Below are 24,180 nucleotides of genomic sequence, written 5' to 3' on the forward strand. Positions count from 1 at the left end.
TATGTCATCAGCACTAAGTGAGATTTCAGAAAAACAACAACAAAACCGTAATATTATATTTATATATAAATATATGTATAAATAAGTTTATAATGTCTGTATTTCTTCCACAAGTCCTCTTGCTTTTCTTTAAAAAATTTGAGGGATAAAAGATTTATTTATTCAAGTTGAATTTTAAATTAAAGAAAATTATATTTTCACCTGTGCACTGTAGCACTGAAAACGAGAAAGTGTTCCTTTTTTATCTTCTGTGTTATTCTGTACAAAAAAACATGATGGCAAAATTGTGCACATTTCAGGAGCTAAAAGTTAATTTCAGATCTGTTTATATAAAAAATATTCTTAGATTATTTGATGCTAATTTGCACCATCAAAGAAGATGTGGCCAGAAATATCTACAATGATATATCTCATTTGATTGGAGAAAACTGGCATCACAAAGAAGTTGTGAATGATGAGCCACAGGGAGTGTGGAAGATTTACACTACATTTTCGCTTCTAGGTACCTGCCCCAGATGTTACCAATACAAAATCTTTTTAATATCTTTTTAAGTAAAAGTAAAACTGAAATTATATTTGCCTTCATTTTCAACTTCATCTTTTTTGATGTAACACAAAACAACCAGATCTATTTGTGATGTGCAGATCTTGGCTTTCACTGTACTTAAATAGGAATGTTTCACATTCAAATTAATGTGCACAAACAACACGGTGACAGAGTATGAATGTTTGACTTTGATACTACTAGGCTGCCTGTTTTGAAAGTGAAGCTTGCTTTTTCTTAATAGGTAACAGAAACTGCCTTGTCTTGATATACACATCCTGTGAAAGTGATTTCATGCATATATTTAATCACAACTAGAGTACGTAGGGGACAGTGAAATTAGAGACCTTTAAGTGAAACTAAAATATAAGTATTTTTGACATCAGGATCTGAGATAACTTTGTGCATGTCATAGAGAAAGGGGTATCTCTAGATAACCTAGCATTTTCTGAACCTCCAGATTCTGATTCTTCTGCTCTGACTGCTGTAGAATCTTTATTAATTTCTCCTTTAAATTTACAAAGCTCTTCCCACTCTTTCTCAAAGCTCTCTTTCAAATAAAAAATTCAAGTACAGATTAGGCCAGAAATAGGATATTACTCTAAGCCTCTAAAGTAACTTTAATTAAACTAAAAATTAACATATTGGCCAATGGGAGACAGATAACCTTGCATTTAAAATATTGATTTGAAATGTAATGTGTTTGCATTCAGTTTCTTGCTTTTCTTCTGAATCTGTTTCTAAGCCACTGAGCAATTTTCATTCACCTTTTGCCATCCAGCAACTATCAGAAATTCTCTCATCAGATTCAGTGAAAGAATACTATAAGGTAATCTGTAGGGTCTGTAGCTCTCTTTTGTTACACTGAGAGTGATCATTTCCTTTTCTTGAAGTAGATTGGTAGCATTTTACCATGAAATAGGGTTCCTTACCTAGAGGATGTCTCATTTCATAAAATATTCAAAATATTTTCAGGTAAGAGTGCTATGTATTATAAAGATATCATCATATATAAAATATAGTGAAAAATGTTATGTAGTGACTTTGGACATGAAGCTCTAGTTTCTTCTTTTACTTTTTTTTTTTTTTTTTTTTAATCTGAGGAAATAATTGTTAATCTAACAGTGAAATTATCATAAGAAGGTGAGCGGGGCATTAGAAGAGTTAATAACAAAAATTGACTTTTAGTTGGTTAACTGAACAAAAAAACTTTTCTCAGGGAATAACAGTTTTATTTATTCTTTTGAGTGTCATTGAACCATAGTTTATTCTTGTTGAAGTTACTATGGGAAAAAAATACCTGAAGTTAAGAAATAAGTGCTTTATCCAGCTCTCCTAGTAATCTTTATCCAAGAGAGAACTTGGGAAATAATATCTGTTTTCATGCTAATAATGAAGAAATCTAAAAGGAGGAGACATTTTGATCTGTTTTGGATGCATATCTGCTACTTTTGTGTCCTTAAACTTGGAACACATGTCCCTGATAATCGTAATTTTTCATGGGATTTCTACCACTACTTTCTGATTGAACTGCTATTCTAAAAGCTGAAACAGATTCTTTCAAAATAGCTAACTGCTTCCAAGACAAGTTTAGCTCACATTTGGTTCCAGTTTAAAATGAGACCTGAGGTTGAGCAAAAGGTCTACATACTTCTAAGTGCATCAAAATTACATCACCCATTCTCATTCACAGAGATTCAGAACCCAAAGCAGATTTAAAAAGTGTCAAATTATTGTCGACTGTTAATGAAATTCTTGTTGCGTATGGTGATGTACCGCTGAGAAGAGACAGTACAACATCTGCTTCATCAGCAGTTTAAAGAACCTACAGGTTAATATTTATGTTTCAACACAGCAAGACACAAGGTTCTATGCCTTTGCACACAAGAGAGATGATAAATAACAGGTATTCTAACATTACAAATTTGTTTTCTTTTTAAACCATCTTTTTACTGCTCTTTTTCTTGATAATGGTATAGCAATTGATGTCTCACAAAAAGCTGCACATTACAACTGCATTACTGAGTTTGTTATTTCTAAAAGCTCAAGGTTCAAAGAGCCATGGACACCCACCTTGATAAAAGACAGAAGAATGTTTTTGTATGTCTGGTTTAGATTTCTTATCCTTCATTAAGAAAATGCATAACTTCATCAATAATACAGTAGTGCTCTTGAACAAACAGACTTCATGTCCAAGAATCTACTGAAGTTTCAGTATTTTTTCCCCTTGTAAATGAATTAAGGCTGGCAATTAAATTCTCAGTATATAAATGTATCAATAAAGATGTATATCCATGATCCATGGGGGCTCACTAAAGATTCTGGCTCATGTTTTCCTCTCCATCTTTTCAGGGGATCAATTTTACGTGGTTTCTGCTAGTAGTTATAAAAAAATCATAGGACAGGAGAATTTAGTACATTTCTAAATAGATGGCAGATTGAATTAATTTATTAAAATGTACGTGTTGTGACAATTTTATTTTACTGTTGTTAATTAAATTGTGTAAAAATTCTAATCAGTATACCCTTAAAAATCATTTTAAGTAGCAGAAATGCAAAAGAATATTAAAAGAAAGTTAAAGGAAGAGAAGATTTACTGAATCATCTAGGCCATTTCTAGGTCAGAGGAGGACATTTACTAACAGAACATGCCTTGTGCTATCTCTTACACTGCAAATTCTCTTAAAACGTTACTTTCATCCCCCTCAAAATCCCTTCTTTAAAACTTGTTGCTGTGATACTTTTTAAAAAAACTGAGCTGCTGTACTGAGAACACTATATTTCACACTGAACAAAGACATTCTGCTTTCCAATAGTTCCTTCTTTTCTCCTTCTCATCTCCCTTATCTGTGGAGAGACCCTTGTGGAGAATCTGTCACAGTGAAAACTTCTGCTATGACAATTACTGCTTGCTAGATGGTACCAAAACCAACCAAATAATTAATACTGTGGAGGTAAAGCAGGTACATGTACACCTACATATCAATACTTTTCCACTAGCTTCACAACTCACTGATGTTGGAGCACAAATTCTAATAATGTCAGTAGTTTTACTGGAGTTACCAGTGCAAAGAATCCCATTATAATCCATAGCCAGCAAAGACTGATCCTGTGACTGTTATACACTACTATCAATGATTAGGAAATAAATTTGAAAAAAAAAACCAAAACAGTGCAGTCTAATGGATTCAGATTTACTGGGAATGGGAGACTATTTAGAATAGAATAGATCAATATTTTGTGAAAAATGAAGAGACTCATATACTCCTTCAGTAGTGGAATTGAACCATGGAAATTTAAGGTCTTAAATATATCTTATCTTTATTGTGAATTAAAGACGTAAATATAATTTCAATAAATAAAATTTCTTAATTTACAATTACAAACAATCCTGATAAACACCTAGAGTAAAAAATTAAACTTTTTTTAAAAAATATACTTGGAATTTTGGAATTTCCATCCTTTTTTTTTTTTTTTTTCCTGTGTGTGTCTGTGTGCGGTTTGAATGACAAATAAGTACAACTTCATAGGTAAGTCCTACTCAAATGAAACAGAAAGATGAATGAATACTTCTAATGTACCATATTTTTAATCGATTAACTGCTGACATTCTAGAAACTGCTGGAATTTTTATTTTTGTAATGTAAAGTAAGTGGAATTGTCCTTCTATAAGATATTTACTCAAAGGAACTTGTACCCTTTAAAAAGCATCTTCTGTACCCTTTAAAAAAAACTTCTGTAGATCAAGACACTGACAAGATTTCATAGTCATTGCTCTATAGGAAAGATCAGAATATTACTTTTGGAGGCTCAATAGGAAGCCAGAAAATTCATATATATATTGCAAATCTAAAATCACACTTTAGTCCTATTAAGGCTTTTCATAGCACCCAATTTAAAAATGTGACTATGTTAAAAATTAAGGATACATTCCCAGATCATTTTAAATGTTTTTAATATCGACCTTTGATAGCTATATTGAAAAGAATTCTGATAAAAAAATTAACTAGACAAAGTGCCTTGATATTGTGTATGTTCCACCTAAAAAATTAGAATATACGTATAGAATATATGAGAAATACAAATTGAATTTTCCTATATACATTTGTGTGTATATTAATTAAAAGTAAATGAAATATGAATGTGGACTATTAGTTCCTTGAAAGCTGTGGTCAAGTTTCCTTGAAATCAAATCTTTACCTTAAATACTACGCATCTTCTCAGCTGTCACTATATCACTACATACTTTTTTCTTCTTGCCAGTTATCATCATCCTCTTATATTGAATAATTACACAGAGTAGAATTAGAAACATTTAATTTTTCTTATATAAAAATAAGATAAACACTTTGAAGACTGAGGCACTCTCACTCTCAAGCAATCATTTTCCCCTGTTTTCTGTCAGTGTCATTCACATGTTGAAAAGCAAAGAAACATGGCATAGAACTATGGAGAAGGAAACTAAAAAAAAGTCATATGATCCTTTAAAATTAAACAAAAAATAAATGCAATAGATATTTTCCATGTCTAATGAATGCATATATTGAATGTTTACTCCCTTTGTCTGTAAGCTTCACAACTGAGGAACTGACAGATTTTTGGATTTGCATCTGCTTTTTCCACAGTTTCAAACAGACATGAGACAAATTTGACTATTGAATAATTCAGCTTTTACTGTGTTTAAGTAACTCATTCAGTGTCTTCCCACAGGGTAGGTTCTACTGCCTTCTTGTCATCACTGTGGTTCTCATTTGGATCCTTTCCAGTCTGTTACGTTGTTTTTGGATTAAAGTATTTGTGCAGGGAGAAAATTAGAAAAGCTGAAGCCCAGCTAGAACTGAACTTGGCCACTAAGGTAAGGGAAAGCAGTAAATATTTTTATAAATACATCAGCAGCAAGAGGAGGGCTAGGGATGATCTTCATTCCTTGTTGGATGCTGAGGGCAACTTGGTGACCAAGGATCAGGATAAGGCTGAGGTACTTAATGCCCTCTTTGCCTCAGTCTTTAATACTAAGACTTGTTACTCCCTGGGAACACAGACCCCTGTGCTGGTAGATAGAGATGGGTAACAGAATAAGCCCTGCATGATCCATGATGAGATGGTTTTGGACCTGCTCTGAAAGCTGGACACTCACAAGTCCATGGGGCCGGATAGATTGCACCCTAGAGTGCTGAGGGAGTTGACAGATGTCGTTGCCAAATAACTCTCCATCATTCTTCAGCAGTCCTGGCTAACTGGTGATGTCCTGGCTGACTGGAGACTGGCAAATGTGACCTTCAAAAAAGGCCAGAAAGATGATCCTGGTAGCTACAGGCCTATCAGTCTCACCTCAGTGCCTGGGAAGGTTTTGGAACGGATATTCTCAGGAACCATCATGGACCAGTTAAAGGTCAACCAGGGGATCAGGCCCAGTCAGCATGGGTTTACGAATGGTAGATCCTGTCTGACAAACCTGATTTCGCTCCATTACAAGGTGGCCTGCTTAGTGGATGAGGCTGTTGATGACTATTGAAGTCTTACCTGGACTTCAGTAAGGCCTTTGACGCTGTCTCCCACAACATTCTCATGGAGAAGCTGGCTGCCCACTGTTAAGATGGACATACACTCCACTGGGTGAAACACTGGCTGAATGGCCAGGCCCAAAGAGTTGTCAATGAAGTTAAATCCAGCTGGTGGTTGGTCACGACCGGTGTCCCCCAGGGCTCGGTACTGAGGCTGCTTCTGTTTAACATCTTTATTAATGATCTTGATGAGGGGATTGAGTGCACCCTCAGTAAGTTTGCAGACAACAACAAGTTGGGAGGGAGTGTTGATCTGCCAGAGGGGAGAAGGGCACTACAGAGGGACCTGGATAGACTGGATCAATGGGCCGAGGTTAACGGCATGAGTTTCAATAGGAGTAGGTGTCAGGTCCTACATTTTAGTCACAAGAACCTCAGGTAACCCTACAGGCTTGGGGAGGTGTGGCTGGAAAGCTGCCTGATGGAAAGGGACCTTGGTGTACTGATGGACAGTCAGTAGAATATGAGCCAGCAGTGTGCCCGGGTGGCCAAGAAGGCCAATGGCATCCTGGCTTGTATTAGGAATGGTGTGGTGAGCAGGACTAGGGAAGTCATCCTGCCCCTGTACTTGGCACTGGTGAGGCCTCACCTCAAGTTCTTTGTTCAGTTTTGGGCACCTCAGTACAGAAAGGACATGGAGGTGCTGGAGCAGGTCCAAAGAAAAGCAGCAAGGCTTGTGAAGTGCTTGGAGAATATGCCCTATGAGCTGCGACTAAAGAACTGGGACTGTTTAGTCTGGGGAAGAGGAGGTTGAGGGGAGACCTTATTGATCTCTTCCAACATCTGAGAGGTGCTTACAGCAAGAGCAGGGTTGGTCCCTTCTCACTGCTAACAGGTGACAGGACAAGGGGGAATGGCCTCAAGTTGCACCAGGGTAAGTTTAGGTTGGATATTAGGAAACAATTCTTTACAGAAAGGGTTGTTAAACACTGGAATAGGCTCCCCAGGGAGGTGGTTGAATCCCCATCCCTGGATGTGTTTGAAAACCATTTGGATGTGGTGCTCAGGGACATGATTTAGTGGAGGGTTGTTAGTTAGGTTAGTATGGTTAGGGCATGGTTGGACTCGATGATCTTTAAGGTCTTTTCCAACCTGACTGATTCTATGATTCTACGATTCTATGATCTCCCTTTCTCTTTGGAGGAGGATCTTTGGAAAGCAGATATTCCCACTCTGTGATGAGTCGTAGAAGGTATAGAATCCATTAGGCTCTAGAAAAGAAAAGAAGAAAATTTCAGCTAAAATAGTTATCTACTACTTTAAGACGTCAATAACTCCAAAAAGAAGAAAAATAAAGGAATATATATGACAAGAAAGTTAAAAAAGCTACATCTCTGCAGTAAGGGAAATGGGTTGAAAGGTCAAAAAGTAGAAATTGTTGTAGGAAGACACAGACCAATACCTTATTCCAGGAGTGTGTACTCTTTAAATAGAAGTTTCTTGTTTTCCCCGAGGAGAAAGTGGGTTGCTACAGCATTTGTAACTGTCACTGCCTTGTCAACAGCATACCTATATGTAAAAGAAAAAACTCGACAGGAATTTCCCAGCAGACAAAGAAAACATAAAGTGTCAAATGTCTTGCTGCTGCACAATGATTGTTCCCTTCTTTTAAGTGTTGAATTCTATAATGCATTGGAATTATGCCAAGTTCTGTCAGTGTGATATTACAGTTTGTGGCATTTTGAGTGACAGGACCTTGGAAAGTCATGCCTCTTAAAGCTGAGTCTGGAAACTCAGTCTGATGACACTTCATCACAGTGGGTTCAAGTTTTCCTGACTGAATGTCAAAGGTTAAATAAATAAATAAATCTGTATAGAAAAGAAGCAAAAGCCAAAATGCTGGATAGCAATTTTGCCTAATGTGGTAAGTTCTGCAGCGTATTAAGGTCAAGAATGCACAGCAATCAGGTACTACTATAGTAGAAGTGAAATATATTAAGAAATATAACTGGAGATACCGAAGGCAAATTTTGTATGGTTTCCATATTATGGTTTGTTGTGTTATGTTTAGAAGTCAGAGTACCTTTATGCAGCACCCGTTTTGCTCCAACACAAAAATATTTCAAACCTTTGTAGCATGTAAATAGATATTTTTAAGAATTAACATTATAGCATATAATATATTTAGATTTTTAAGCTCAGCTGACTGGGACATTTCTAAAATTTTCAGTTCCTCATAGACTACTTATCAGACATTTGGAAACAGAAAAGAAAGCAAAATTCAACAACTTCAATTGTCATTTGTTTATTAAGACAAACCATCTGTTGTCAGTGAACAATAGCTCAAGTCTTGCCAAACTGTCAGTCACCAGGTGTTCCTAAAAAACTACATGATAGACTGCAGTTTCTCAACAGCTAACCCATTCAGGCTCATTTGATTCATAATATCCTGCACTGTAGCAGTTGCAGATTTTATTTATCACTGTCTTTTTGAAAAGGGTTTGTGCATTCATGTGTTTTTTCTTACTCCTTTAAACTTTGAAAATGGCTCAATGCGGGAACTAAGAATAACAAAGAAAGGATATTAGATATTAGATATTAGATATTGAGGTACCTTCAAAGGATTGTGATCTTTTTAACATAAAATTGCCAGTGCAGGGAATTAAAGACGGGTAATAGTTCAGCTGATTGCCCAATCCCATTCTTGCTCTGTGAAAAGATTCTAGCACAAGGACTGCACTGATAGGTGAAATGGAAAAGGTATCATGGTAATTGAATATATATTTATAATCCATTTTATTTATTTATTTAGTTAGTTTGCAGATACCAAGCTCTAAATTGAAGAGAATAAAACAATACATTCATTTCAGACATCATGAAATCTAGAGAAAGTTTTAATGCCTGTGTGTCTCAATGATTTATGATAAGACTCACAAGTAAATCTCATATTTTAACTGGCTTCTGGTTAATTTCAATATTTTTCATCAACTGTATATTGTGTGTCATCTGAAGGTAAATAAAAAATGTTTCAAGTAGAAAGGAATTATACTATAAAAAAGCACATATCTTTCTACTCCAGAATGAATCAAAATAATAAAATAAAGATATATGTGCAATCCTCTCTTTTCTCAATATACTAACTTGACTTATCTTGCTTTGACTTTTTTCCTTGTACGATTGCTTAGAAATGAAAGTTCAAAGACTTCAAAAGTCATTAAGGCAAAAACCCCCCACAAAGTTCTAAACTATTCATGTTGTTAAAACACAGTTGAATTGCACTAAGCTTCAATTTAATTTCCATTGGAAGTTAGCTAGTTATTCCCTTAGAATCTCAATAATTTGGACTATGGGAATTTCAACTGCACATTTCCTGGAGTTGAGTTGATACTATAAACTTCACTGATGATGGATTTTGGTGAAATTAGGTTTGTGACAATGTAAGAATTAAACTTCTTATGCTATGCTATGCCATTACCTGCACTGCTGTAAGCAGCATATTGAGGCTGCTTACTCTCTTGCAATTTAAAGAGCAACATACTATTTTATTCTGAAAAAATCTGGGGAATGGGAGGTCCTGCAGAACACATGCTGAGCTAATATTTTGTTAGTAGGATCCCACGATGCTGGAAGAGTTGTCCAGAATGGTCATAGAGAAATGTCATCTGGAGATGGTGCGATTTTCCCTGGATTTTTTTCCCAGAAAAATTACATCAGTATTAGACGGGATAAGTGTCTAAAGCATCTATGTGTTCTCTTTACACCATCTCAAATTGTAATGTCAGCTATAGGTCAACTCTCAGTCTAATAGAATGATGAAAAATGAATTAAAAACACATTCATTTTGGCTATAGTACATATTTGAATTTGCATAACTGTGAATTTAAAAGAAAATAGAAATCAAAACGTGTTGCAAAAAATTAGCTATTGACAATTTCCCAGTGACAAGTCATTCTATGTGCTCCTCAGTATATAAGAACAGTTTGTTAGCGATGTATTTCCAACAATCTTAATTAGACTTACATCTCTTGTGAAAGGTAACTGAACTTCTCTTTTGTGAACTTGAAGCATGAAACTTCCTCTTTTATGTTTCCTGCATCAGTATCACTGACCTATCTATGGTCATGAAGCTGTTTACATAATGCCATCTTTGTTGGAACAAATTCCTTCTTAGATGCAGGTGGTTTCCATATTTTTGTTTCCTCCTATATACTCAGAAATCAAATATACCTTCTGAGCTTTGTAGTACAGAATTCCTACTTGCATTTCACTTAATCATATATAACCCAATGACATCAAAAGGAAAGAAACTACTCTCAGAGCAGGTTTTGTTCACGTCACTGATGTTTAACTAAGATAATATTAGAAATATCCCAACCTTAAACATAAACCTTAAAATATCTAATGATAAAGAGTTTTGAATATGTTACCTTGAAGTGTATTTCTGTTATCAGTCCTGCAAGTATTTAACTTGAAAACATTGCATTACAGTTCTTTAACAGAGATAAGGGTGAAACCTCTCTACATCAAAAGAAATTAAGTATTTTTTCCTATTATGAACAAAAACCATGAACCTGAATTTAAAAGATTTCACTTAAATAGTAACAACTGTAGAAATTTGCATTTAATACCTAATGAGTAGAAGAAATTTTCCATTATCATTAAAATGAAGAGATGCATTTTTCAAGGAAATTTGATATTTTTTTAAATAATTTTCAGAAATAAAAGAAAACAGAATGTGTATGTATATTTGTATGAATAGATATAAGTACACGTAGGTAAAAGATAAAGTTCTGCGTATTTGGTAAATGTGAAAAAAAAGTTTACTTGTTTGTTTTTCTGATACTCTGAACTCTTCTTATCCCGTTAAATGTTTCTGATTTCTAGTCTATGCATCAGACATTATAAAATTAGTCCTTGCTGTACATGTGTTAGTAGTTTGTCCAATCTAAACATCTTGACCAATGGAATGCCCATTGGGTGACTTATTTTCCACAGTCCAATACATCTCAGTGTCAGATTTTTTTTTCTGATATTCAGTCTAATTTTTTCCTCCCTTAATTTCCTGCCACTGCTCCTAATTATGTCTCCTTATTCCACTCTGGATCACTTCTCCCCCTGCTTGGTGTTTATGGCCTTCAAATACTTGCAGAATGTTATCATATCCTTATGTGTTGCCATTTAGCCAAATTCTGCATAGAAAGTTATGTAAATTGGCTCTACGATATTGACTTATGCTATTTATACTATCTGAGGATATAAGGCACAGTAATCGATTCTCATGGGAAAAGAGTTTATGCCAGTTTGTGTCATGACTCACACCTGCCTAGAGAACAGAGAAGAAAAATATTCTCTAAACTTTACTTGTTTCATCAAGCCCCCACAGCCTTCTACTATTGCTGCCTTAGTACTCAAAACTGCAGTTGGATTCAAATGTGTATATGCATGTATACATATACCTCAAACACTAGACACGGATATTGTGAAAAATCTCTAACATCAGCATATCTGACAAAGGGTTACTCTAATAAGTGACAAGACTGTAGGCCAAAAATGTTCCACTTTGTACAGTAAAGCAGTGGTGAATTTGCTTTACTTCTGGGTTAGTAAACTTTCAAGGAATAGCATGAACCTGATCATGGATATATTACAATACTTTTGTCCAAGCTAAAAAACTCTTATGTAGGAAGAAGTTACATCTTGGAAACCTATCCATTCCCCTGAAGTGCAGCAGGAAACTCATTCTGAATAGTGTTTTAACTAAGTTTAAAACACTGAATAGTGTTTTAAGTTCCTATTGTAAAACATTTTGATCAGATGAAAAAAAATTATTTATGACAATTCTAAAGAAAAACATTGATTAATGTCATAATTCTTGATTCTTTAAGTGTTTTTTTTTTTTTCAGAAAACACTGGTTTTGCATAGCTAACAAAAAAAAATCAAGTGATCTGTGAATAGTCAGGTTATCTAGACACATATATACTTCAGGCAGTGGTAAGAGATAGACTGAGTTATCACAAGAGAGAATTTGTTCGATTTTTATATCACTCAGGTTATGAACAGATCTGACAAACTTAGAAACAGCTCATCAGATCTAAGAAATTTATCACCCTTATTCATCCCATAATCTCATCTCAGAGGCCAGAAATAAATTTAGCACAAATATAATCTTCTTAACTGCAACTTTATCTAAAGAAGCGTAGTCTTGAAATAGAAGCATAATAGTAGATAGATAACAAAGATTGCTTGTTTGCCTCTTCAAAACAGCATAGGTCTATATCAAAGACAAATGGCAAGACAAGTTGGTTTCAAATTAAGACTATCACAGAGAGTGTCTTTCTGACAAGATCACCTCCCACATATCACTTCTCAGTGTCAAAATTCCCACAGCATTAGGAAACCATGCTATATGTCTTAGCTACTACCTACAGGAGGCAGCATGGATGGTAGGAAGCTAAGGCTCTTTTATTAGCACAAACCCCACCAAATTCTTCAACAAAGAGACTGAATCTTTGTGCATGTAATCCTCATACTGGATTGACATATTTTGGAATTCTGAAGTCAAACTTTTCATTTTAAAAATGAACTTAATTCTTAACAGCTAAGAATATTATTTCTCAGCAGTATTCTCAACAGTAACAGGAAAATTATAGTGGTCTCGAATAATAAACTATTAGTGAATATTAAGAAAATCTTGCCCATAATGCAGTCAGCAAAGATTCTGAAGCACTACAAGGATGTGACTACTGCTGAGAGGTAGCTTGTTGAAATATACAGCATGTTATGTGCCACTTACAGCAGACTGTATGGTATTCAGACAAATCTGTGGAAAAAAGCTCAAGGAATATGATGATGACTTAAAACCACATGAACATGTTGCAGTGACTATTATTCAGATTTATCTTCTTCCATCACAGCATACACTCAGTGAAAGTAAGTGAGGAAGGAATGCTACATTTGCAGGGCAGAAATTATCACTGTCAACAATAATGATGAAAACCAGTTATACTGTCACTAAAGAAAGATCCCTTGACAACCATAACTTCTCTTCCACTAGAGAAGACTTCAATTGGCCAGCCAAGAAAAAAAAAATGTAATTTTGATCAGAGCAAATAAAGAAATGCATAAATCTATTATGTTACTAGAATACCCATGAAGACATTACCTCAGCTGAAAGAGACAACGCCAGATCAGATTCACCAAAGATTAGGTCTTTCTTGAAAAACCTGAGAAATACAAATTCACTACTTCATGAATACCTGTGTCAGTTGTTCCAAATTTTCTGTTTTGTAAGAAATATAACGCATCTCTTGAATGTATCACTGTGTATTTGGTAATGGAAGAGCTGGAAGTAATCACACAGTTTCAAACAAAGGTAAATCACAGAAACCTGGCAAAAAACTCTGCTGTCTTTGTAAGCTATCATGTGTTGCCTCAGCACATTTTACTTGAAAACTGCATTACTCTTTGTTAATCATGTCCTGTATTGTAAACTTACAACTAAATTTTATTTCTGTATTTCTTTAGGATTATCTCAAATTTATAGCTTTCTGGAGTTTTCATGGCAAACCACTTCAAATTATTTCCTTTTCTGTTCATTTGTGCCTTACCTCTTTGAAGAAATTCTGTTGAGTGGGCAGGTATGCATGCATGTGTATGTCTATACAATTGTTGCTTCAAAATAAGATATAATAGCATTCTTGTTTTGATCTTACTTAAAGAGTCTCATATTATTGTTTATGTAAATTTAAGGTGTGCTCCAAAAGCCCACCACAGTCAAAAGAAAACCTTGCTATTGACTTAGGTACATTTTGAACTAACTCATAGAGGCTCAGTCTAAACTAAGCAGCTGGGAAGAACTGCTGCAAGCATATCTTGATCCTAGAGTGCTGTTTTGCTCAAGATCTACAACAACAAAATATTTGGAATAGAAATTATTTCCCTCATCAATCTGTCCAGACTCCTTCCAGTAGGAAACAAAGATATTTCCAGAAAAAAGGCTATGGCAACCAGTTCTCATCCTGAAATGGAGTTGTGTTGCAGTTTTGGTGAATACTCATGCAGCACAGTGTAGATGAGTATTTGATGTGGAATTACAATTTTTTTTAAGGAAATTCTTTTTCTGGACACAACTAAAGAACATATTATTTTCATAGTGGTCTTTAAAATGAATAACTGGAGACAAAATATTGAAGACAAAATATTAGAATCCTTGTCTATAGATTTCCAATGTAGTTTCTTGGCAATGTGATTAGGAGATTTGGCTGTTTAAGACGGTCAAATGTTGTTGGGTGATGTTAATTCCTTTCTTTTTGAATGGAAACTCTTGATTTTCACTTCAATATTCAGTTGGAATTTATGATGTCACATTGAATGAAACTATTTCTGAATGGAAAGAGTGAAAAAAAAAAAAACAAACATAAATTTAAGTTTTGAGAATTATTTTCTTATTTTGTTCTTTGCTGCTAAAGCAAATGAGAATCTTTCTTTTAGCTACAGTAGATTTAAATAGGAAATATATGTACTACAGATAGATCTTCAAGTACCTCTTACTGATGTCAGTGGGTGATCTGATAATATCCATGATGCATTTTACAGCAAAGAACAAAGTAAGGAAAATTACAGATTTTGGCAGTCTCCCTTTCATTCTTTCTTGACTTGCAGGTGTTCCTTTGCTTTCAAGTACTTATGGTCTGGGCATATTTTCAGGCTAGATGAAATTAAGACTCTCCTTCCACTGAAAGAAAAAATAAAGTAATTAACATTCTTTTTTTATAATGCAATGGATAAGAAAAATGTATGTTATTATAAGGTTTTTACTCTTTTTTTAAGGTGTGAAATTTTAAAGCTAAATTGTTTTAAAACTAAGTGCAGATAGATTTTATGTTCTCAGTATATATATACATGCTTTCCACTTCTAAAGATTATGAAGAAAATTAGTTTCCCTTTCACGCAGTTCTTCTTGCATTCTTCTCTTTTAAGATCTTAAGAGTACTCTGTTTAAGAAGAAAAATCCAGATTAGTTGAATTTCTTTAGGATAAACAGGGAAAAATCAATTTGCCTGTATGCATTCCTCACATGTTTGTTTGTGCATGGTAGTGGAACACACATATACACAGTGTTGCATCTGGTGTACTGATATATTTTCTTCATTATGCTGTCAAAAATTTATGCTGATGGTGTTGACATTAATCTGAAAAAGTCAAGATGTTAAAAACATAGAAATGCTATAGCTCTTCCTTACTTTTATCTGGGAACAGATGGTAAATAACAGTTAGAAAAACAATTTATTCCTTTATTTCCAAAAACCAATCCTAAAAGTTGCTTCAAGTCAGCCTAAAAGAAAGTGAAGCATTAAGTACTACATGTGATATTTCTATGCCATAAGATGATACTTCCATTTTTGTTAAAGGTAACTACATCAGTTATGATAATATAGGACTAGACTTGAAAAAAACTAGTAGACTCAATTTGTTTACATATTTCCCTTCTTTTTCTTTTTCTTTCTTTCTTTCTTTTTCTTTTTTTTTTTTGCCTAAATATTGTCTTCGAATAATTATTTCCAAAATCTTGTTAGAAATCATTCCATAAAGGTTTCATCTGAATTTGACATTCAAATAAAGAAGTCTATACATGCATACGCAGATCAAAAAGCAGGTTTATTCAATCTGTTTTCATAAGTTGTGAATGAAGATTTAGGGTTTCAGACTTCCTATCTGTGAGAAAAATTAAAAAATCCAAATTCAGAAAATAGAATATCCTAAACTTAACTGCTGTAGATACAAATTAGAAAAATGTAGTTTTGCTGTTCTGTGTGTCTCAGAGTTCTAAGAACCCTTAGATCAAACATAATGAAGGGTATATCTATCCAAAGCCTTCTCCAGTATTCCCTATTTGCTGGCTTGCCTTTGTCATGTTTTGGCTTCTACATTTTCCAATTTTTCTGCACAGTTCAATGTATAAGGAGCCCTACTGATTAATTGATGACTGTGGATTATATTTATACATAACTTTAAAGAAACAGGGACTTGATACATCAAAACTGATGCACCTAAATTCTTTGTGGTTCTAGCCTTCCTCACATCTTTGCTGTGTGCTTCTAAAACATATATAATAATTTTCAACCTATTGTGATTAACAGAAAGGAAAATGCATTAAATTAAAGGGACTCGGCTAAAACATGGTAAAAGAAAACACTTAAGCATCTAAGTTAGACATAGTAAACTTTACACCAGACTTCAGGGTACTAAAACAGCATCCTCACAATGTTTCATGTTTTGCCAAAAAAAATGTCATCATGTAAAATGAAAGAATACTTTGGTTCTTTAATATGACTTGAATGAATATAGAGTTTCTTCAGTGTGTTTCATGTTCCTTTTCCTGCCACATGTCAATATCAGTGCTCCAGAGTGTTTGTGACAGAATTCAGCAATGTAGGATAATGAAAGAGACCTTCAGGAAAAGCTTCAGATATTTCCTTGTAAAGAAAGGATGTAATGTTCAAAGGAAGTGGTGATGATGCGTGGTTGAATGTTCACTGAGATGGTAGAATTATATGTCCCTTGTCAGATGTGCTGCCTCCACATCTCAAATTGTACAGAGAATGTCACAACTCCAGTGCAGATTATTGTAAAATAGTTCAATTTACAGAGTGAGTCATCAAGTATACTTCATTTAAAAGAACTTCAAATTCAGATATTAATATTAAGATACAAAAGTCTATATCTATTTGATTCATTTTTAGTTTCTACTTGATCCATTTTTCATTACATTTAAAAAATGTACCATTTTAATGTAACTGATGTTTTTAGCACTGAAAGAGGGAAAATATTATTTCCCAGAATTGTTTATTGTGTTTTCATCCAAAGGCTAAAAAGAGTTAAAAAGAGGTTTGTTTTAAGGAATATAAAAATAATGTATATAATCATTGCATTTCTTCTTAAAAATCATGCAACAATTTTCTCCAGGGTCATGATTGATAATCTTATTTTCCTGACACAGTTTCAATTTCCATAGATACTACAGCCAGAGTGGGCTTGTGAAGGGCAAGTCCTGCTTGATCAACCAGATCTCCTTCTATGATCTAGTGACCTGTCTGGAGGATGAGGAAAAATTTGTTGACATGGTCTACCTTGAGTTCAACAAAGCCTTTGACACTGTCTCCCACAAAGAGAGAAGCTGGTAGCCCGTGGCTTGGACAGGTACTTTGGACATTCTTGGACACTCATTGTTGGGTAAAGAACCGGCTGAAGGGAAGGACCCAGAGAGTGGTTGTAAATGGAGTATCCGTTTGGTAAATGTTTTTTTTTTTTTTGGCAAAAATCCAGTTGGCAACCAGTCATGTGAGTTCCCTAGGGGTCAGTAGTGGGACCTGTCCTTTTCAGTATCTTTAGTGATGACTTGGATGAGGGCATTGAGAGAACCCTCAGTAGGTTTGCAGATGACACCAAGCTGGCCTGAAGTGTTGATCTGCCTGGGGGTAGCAAGGCCCTGCCAAGGGATCTGGACAGGCTCTATCACTGGGCTGAAGTCAATGATATAAGGTTCAACAATACCAAGTGCCAGGTCCTGCACTTTGGCCACAACTCCAGGCAATACTACAGGCTTGGGGCAGAGTGGCTGGAAGACTGTGTAGAGGAAACGAACCTGGGGGTACTGATCAATGCTCAGCTAAACATGAGCCAGCAGTGGGCCTAGGTGGCCAAGAAGGTAAATGGCATTCTGGCTTGTATCAGAAAGTGTTGCTAGCAGGAGCAGAGAAGTAATTGTAGCTGTGTTCTCAGCAATGGTGAGGCTGCACCTCGAGTACTATCTTCAATTTTGGGCCCCTCACTACAAGAAAGACATTGAGGCCCTGGAGTGTGTCCAGAGAAGGGCAATGAAACCAGTGAACTATTGTTCAGAGTTCCCAAAGTCTTGTGAAGAGTCTCCCTCTCCTAAAATTATGTTTTAGGAGACATTTTTAGAATCCTTGAGGTAGGCAAAGGAGTTCTGGAAAATTTCACTGCCTTCACTATGGATATTCTCTGTCCTCAAGACATAAAGGACGTAGAGGTCAAGATGTCCTCTTACGACTGTTCCTTTCTTAAATACAGGAATGGAACAACTCTGAAAGGAGCGTATATTTTTTGCGTACTGATTTAACTTTAGTTAAGAACTGATAGCTTGTAGTATTAAACACGCTTTGTGGCTGAGATGGTGATATGTAGTGATAATAAAGAAGATGAATCAAATCAGTAATAAGACAGCATGTAACACTATGAAATAATATGAGGAAAGCCTGCAAATAGACTTGAGATCTTTTGAATTGGCATATCTTGTCTGAAAGTACATTCATTATCATTAATGCTCTGCCTGATGTTTTAAATTCTGAACAGTGACTCAGCCCCTGAAGTCCTCATGAAAGATTATTCGTTGGAAGTAGAATAAAAAAAAGCTAAGGGAAGAGGGAGTTTGAACTTGCAGTTTGTCATCAACTCAGAAAATTTGACACTGTATGTTAAAACCAATGCCAGCACATTCTAGCAAAAAACTAGCACAACAGTGAAAATAACACTTTATCCTTGAAATGTGCTACAAGTAACTGTCTTAAAAAGTCACTAATTCTTCTTTTAAAGTCTGCAATTCTATTAGTATGGATTTTGCTTGTTTAAGTACAGGATATTTAATATGTAGAACAAACATATTCAGATCTGAAAACATTAAGGAGACAGCTGCTTAATCACTTTGAATCAAAATAAATAAATAAAAAATAAAAAATAAAAGAAGTGCAAAAAAAAAAAAAAAAAGCAAATATATATATGTGTGTATAAGCAACATCCTCATAGTTGAACAAGTTTCTAGAATATGTGATTTCAAGGTCTCCTAGTTCATTCCTGCTACAAGTGGCCTTCTGTCTTATGGGACCAAACAAGGATAAATGTGAAGTCATCTCCATACTAAAAAACAAAAAAGTGTTGAAATGTAAGCTTCTCAACGCTAGCTCTTCAGGCTGTGATTTTATTGTGCTTTTTCTGCTAAGGTGGACATATGCATAATTTTCTTCAGTCATAGACTGACAGATTTTTTTTTCCTTTAAATTATATATTTGAGAAAGAAACTTCAGATACAGGCTTCACTCTTTACAGTCTTATTAAGTTTCCTTAGTATAGAAAATACCTTGAGTAGTTTCTGGGAAATAATTTTTTCATGGACTGTCAATGCTCCTGTCAAAGCTTCCGGGTTGTATACAACTGACATATTTCTGATTCTTCAACAAAAATTATAAATAATGAAAATGCACTTTAAGAAATCCAATTAAAAGAAAATTTGTAGAAGTGTGATTCCTCCAATATCTGATCAATTGTGGAGTTTCTTATTGTGTTATCTGAATAAAGTATTGGTAGTCTTTTGCTGGTTTTCTCCAAGTGCTAATGTGTGACCTCTTGAGCCTTCAGATTCTTCAGGGAACAGTGTAAGAATAAAAATGACTGAGAAACCTCTTTCACTTCTGCTCTCAGGAAGTGTAGATTTTTCAACTGTATGGTAAAGTTTTCTTGAAATGAGATATCTTGGTGATGAAAGCTTCTGCTCTGTTTCTGTCCATAGATTATAAATCTATGAACACCAAGAAGTCTTAACTGCAGAGCTGTTCACAGACAATTTTGAAAGGTTCAGTATTACTAATCACCATTATTCCATAAAAATGTCAACTTCTCCCCCAGCTCTAATCCCATATGCTGTTGATCACAATCTTCTGCCTTTCATCAAATGAGGCCCTGAATGAACTTAGTTCAGTCTTTTCACCCCAGAACAGTTCACCCAAGTTCAAGAATAAGTCATAAAAGACCAAGAAAGGAAATCTGCATTGTATCTGCATTTTTCCAAAACATAAAAAGGTATTTTTGTTGATAGCTTAAAAAAAATTGCTAATGTTTTTGTAATATATTTATTTTAGAAACTTAAAATACATACCTTTAACTTTATGTTCTAACCAATTATTCACTTTCAAGAAAGCAAAAAAATTCATTTCCATTTTACTCTAAATTCATTTTATTTTACTAGACTATAGAGTGATTCTTCATAACCGTTCATCCAAAAGAGGATCATCATACACTCTAAACATCAGAGATCTGGTTACTCAGTTATTAAAGCAGATCAAAACCAATACTGGCAAGAGTCTAAATTAAATACTATAATTAGTAAGAGCAAAAGTAAAATTTGCACAACTACATCTGTCCTGAAATCTGAAAAAAACTTTATCTGTGGGTCTTATCTCCCTTAATTTTCTCTTTCTTTCCAGAGAAGTTTTAAACACTATTAATATAACGTCAAAAATGCTGAAAGACAGCCACAACTGGTGTAGCAGGAATCTCAATAATATACAAGTATGTGTGATCATTGATGTGTGAAGTTCCCATAAACCTGTGCAATCTTAACAGTAAGTGGTACCAGTATGAACTAGCAAAATTAAGTTCATTTTACACTGACTAGTAACTAAACTACACGAAAAGCAGAGGTAAGTACTGTTAATGTAGCTTATGTAATTGCCTGATGTGCTCTTATCCCAGTAAGATTTCATAACTGAATTTCTTCACCAGATTTACATAATTTATATTTCTTGCTAGCTATGCTGAACTGTATATAAGTATTATAAAATTCTGATCAAGAGCTTGATTTTTTTTACTTTTACTTCTTGCATTTGGGGATTCCTGAATACTAATAAAGGAAGATTACTCCAACTTCTCCTGTAATGCAAATCATAGCAACACTGGTTTATACCAGCTGAGATCTATCACACAGTAATTCTACTCTTTCTGTTTTGTGTTTTCTGTATATCTTCTGTGCTGATGATATAGCTCAAACAATATCTACAGGAACTTTCCATTTTTTCAATTAGGAGAGAGGTCATTAAGGGTACAGTTTTGAGAAAATACAGAAAGAAGTGTAGGAACAGGTCTTAAGCTCATAAATGTTCTTAATTATATATTGTGCCCTTACTGTAAAAAAATTACTTTCAGGTCATTCTGTCTCTTTTATCAGAATAAATCACCGTCATCATGTATTCATTTGTGCAGTCAATTCATGACATAATAGTGTCAGAGGTGGCACAGAATATATACATATATGCTCAAATTCCAACACAGTGACCCAAATTATGTCTACAGCTGCCAAGCAGACTGCTACAGATGCTTAGCAGAATGAGTTTGTTTTAGGGAAGTGTTTGGTCCCACTGAAGGGAGGTAAATGAAGCAACAACTTAGTGAAGTAGCTCAAGGAATTAGATTCAAAGCCCGTTTACTGCATAACTGAAAATAGTTTTGACTACCTTACGTTAATCTCTGGTTCATGTTAGAAAAAATACAACATCATCTGTATTAATTGGCAAACTTTTCTTCATATGCAAGGAGAACTAGAAAATAAAGTTGTGCTAAATTTCAGAATTGAAGTGAATCAACAGAATTGTGTCAATATTCTTTCATGGTGTAAAACAGCATTTACAAATATTGCACAGGATAAGCTTACTAGGTATTTCTGCATATTAGAAGAAAAAAAAGTAATTCTCAAGGCACAAAAGTTTAAGATCAAAGTTTCTATGTAATGCTCACCATTCCTAAGAAAAGTGATTCACTTCTATTCTTGGCAGAAGGCTAAATCCTGTGATGATAGGCAGAAATGATAGCCAGGAGACTGAGTTCAGCTCCTGGATTTTCTGAAGTCTTTTCTGAAGAATTTCTGTGTAACCAAAGCAGGATGTTGCAAAACAGGATGATTTTTCATTTGTCAGGTTAACCACCCTCCTGGAAACAGCTCTGGTATATCTGATACCACAGTGCATGTGGAATGTCTGCAAAGACACTTTGCAGAAGGAATTTCTGATGCTGGGCTTGTTGTGTATCTGCAATTATAAGTACATCCAGCACCTGCATAGTGATTCTTAATTCATCTATGGATATTAGCTGAAAAATGTAGGGTGATCTTGAGAAAATTCATCTGCTATCACATGTATGCTGATGTATCACTGAGTTTGATTCTGCACTTATACTTTATATGAACATATAAAGATTCAGTGGCTCTGGAACAAGAACTCAGGAAACATAGATCACAAGATGCATTCACAGAAAAAGACTAGAATGAACTGGCAATAAAGCATGCACATATACTGAAATTAACTCATTTTGAAAAATGAAGGAAAAAGGAAAGAAATAGTCTAACATCACTATTTAACACATTTTCACTTTGGTAGTTTGGTAGTTTATTCCATCCTTTATTTTCTTCCTAATACCAGCTTAATCATGGCATATTCTGGTTACTCTTTGCTAAAACGTAACAGTAATAATTTCCAGCACTGAAAAATCTCACACATCCTGGATATCTGTTGGTCATGAAATTTTCTTTAGCTTGTGAGAAAATAAGTAACTAAAGCATTAGGAAAATGAAATGCAGAACTCTATATGTTGGAAAAATAGTTTTATGCTGAAGACCTTATTCCTGTGAAATGCCATCTCATTGCATAGAAACACATTTCTGACTGTGCTGATTGAACAATTTACAAAATGGTATGATGAAAACACTTTTCTTATTTATGCATTACAAGAGCTACAGTAGTATCTTTAACTCACAATGCAGCCTATTTTTAGAAATTCAGATGGACAGACAATGTAGATAAGTATACAGTGTTTAGGATGTGAGTTTAAGCTTTTCTGAAATTTACCCACTGCTAATTAAATTATGAGAGAAAGATAAAATCTTACAAGCAATTTGAGATGACACTTGACCTCTGTTTCCGAGAAACTGGTCAGGTTGATAATTAATTCTGTTTAGGTTCATAGGCATATAAACAGAAAACTATTAATTTGGGAAAGAACAGAATAACCCTTCTTAATTAGAACAATTAGAATTAATCTTTGTGTTAAGTAAGTCTTCAAGACAGAAATTTAGATTGAGCTTCTTCTTTTAATGAATGACCCACAACCTAACAACACTGGTAGTTTTTGCTTCACTGGGCCATAGGCTGTCCAGAAACTATGAGCTATAGCACACCTTTGAAATTAAGTATATTTCTACCGATGTTGCAAATCCAAACTAACCTCAGTTTAACTGAGTGAGCTCATAATATGCGCCGCAGTGATAGATGGATCTTATTTATAATTATGTCTACTGGAAAATAGAAATGTAAAGAAAACTAAGGTGTTTTAGCTCTTCCTGCTTTAATATTCTATTTGTTTATTTTACAGGACTTTTTCTCTGATAAGTGGTGAGACAATCTTGGGCACTGCAGAAAGAAATTCTTATTTTATTTAAAATTATTAGTAAAACTAACACAGAACATGATACCTTGTCTTGGCTTCCCAAAATACCTTTCTGGCTCATGTTGACACATGCAGAAAGCTTGTGATGATTATGTAGTTCAGAGTTGCCAAGGATTCTTACACTGTTGCTAATACAGATGAAGCTGGACTGAAAACATCTTTAAGACTCAGTGTAAATTCAGCTTTAGTAGGGTGTTAAGTGATGCACCTAATTCTCAACATCTTTCAGATGTTTGGAAGACAAGCATCAGATCCATGAAAACCAGATACTATCTATAATCTGATCTGAGGTATGTTAGAACTGCCTCTGACTGAATAAAATAATAATTCTCTTAAAGGAAATTCTGTATTTGATCCAAATTATGGTCACTCGGCCTGTCTTTAAAAAGTGTTTTGAATCCATTATTAATTCTGACACAGTGCCAAATGGAAGGATTGCTTCTGAAAACATTTTCTGGTAGTTCTTCTCACTTGACTTGAGCACGTGTAGTAGCATCCTATTAATCCATTCTGTTTCATATATTCACACTAAGTACAATTAATTTGATGACAAAGACATATTAAATTCTGTTCTTGACCTGTCAAATTCCTTTATTTGTCAGATATCTTGTGGTAGAGAAATCCAATCTATATTCAGAAAAAATAAGTCTTTCTGGTAAAGAATATTTACTCTCACCTTACTATAATTCATATGTATATCACACAGGTACATGTTATACAAGGTACTAGCTAGTGCTTCTATGTTTCAGAATAAATATTACCATAAGCAATAATCCATCTGATATACCTTTAGGTAATAAGTATAAATTCATACCACTTGATCTGTCATCCAGCTAGTCACA

This window comes from Gallus gallus, chromosome 5, assembly GCF_016699485.2.
Source record: "Gallus gallus isolate bGalGal1 chromosome 5, bGalGal1.mat.broiler.GRCg7b, whole genome shotgun sequence".
Lineage (NCBI taxonomy): Eukaryota > Metazoa > Chordata > Aves > Galliformes > Phasianidae > Gallus > Gallus gallus.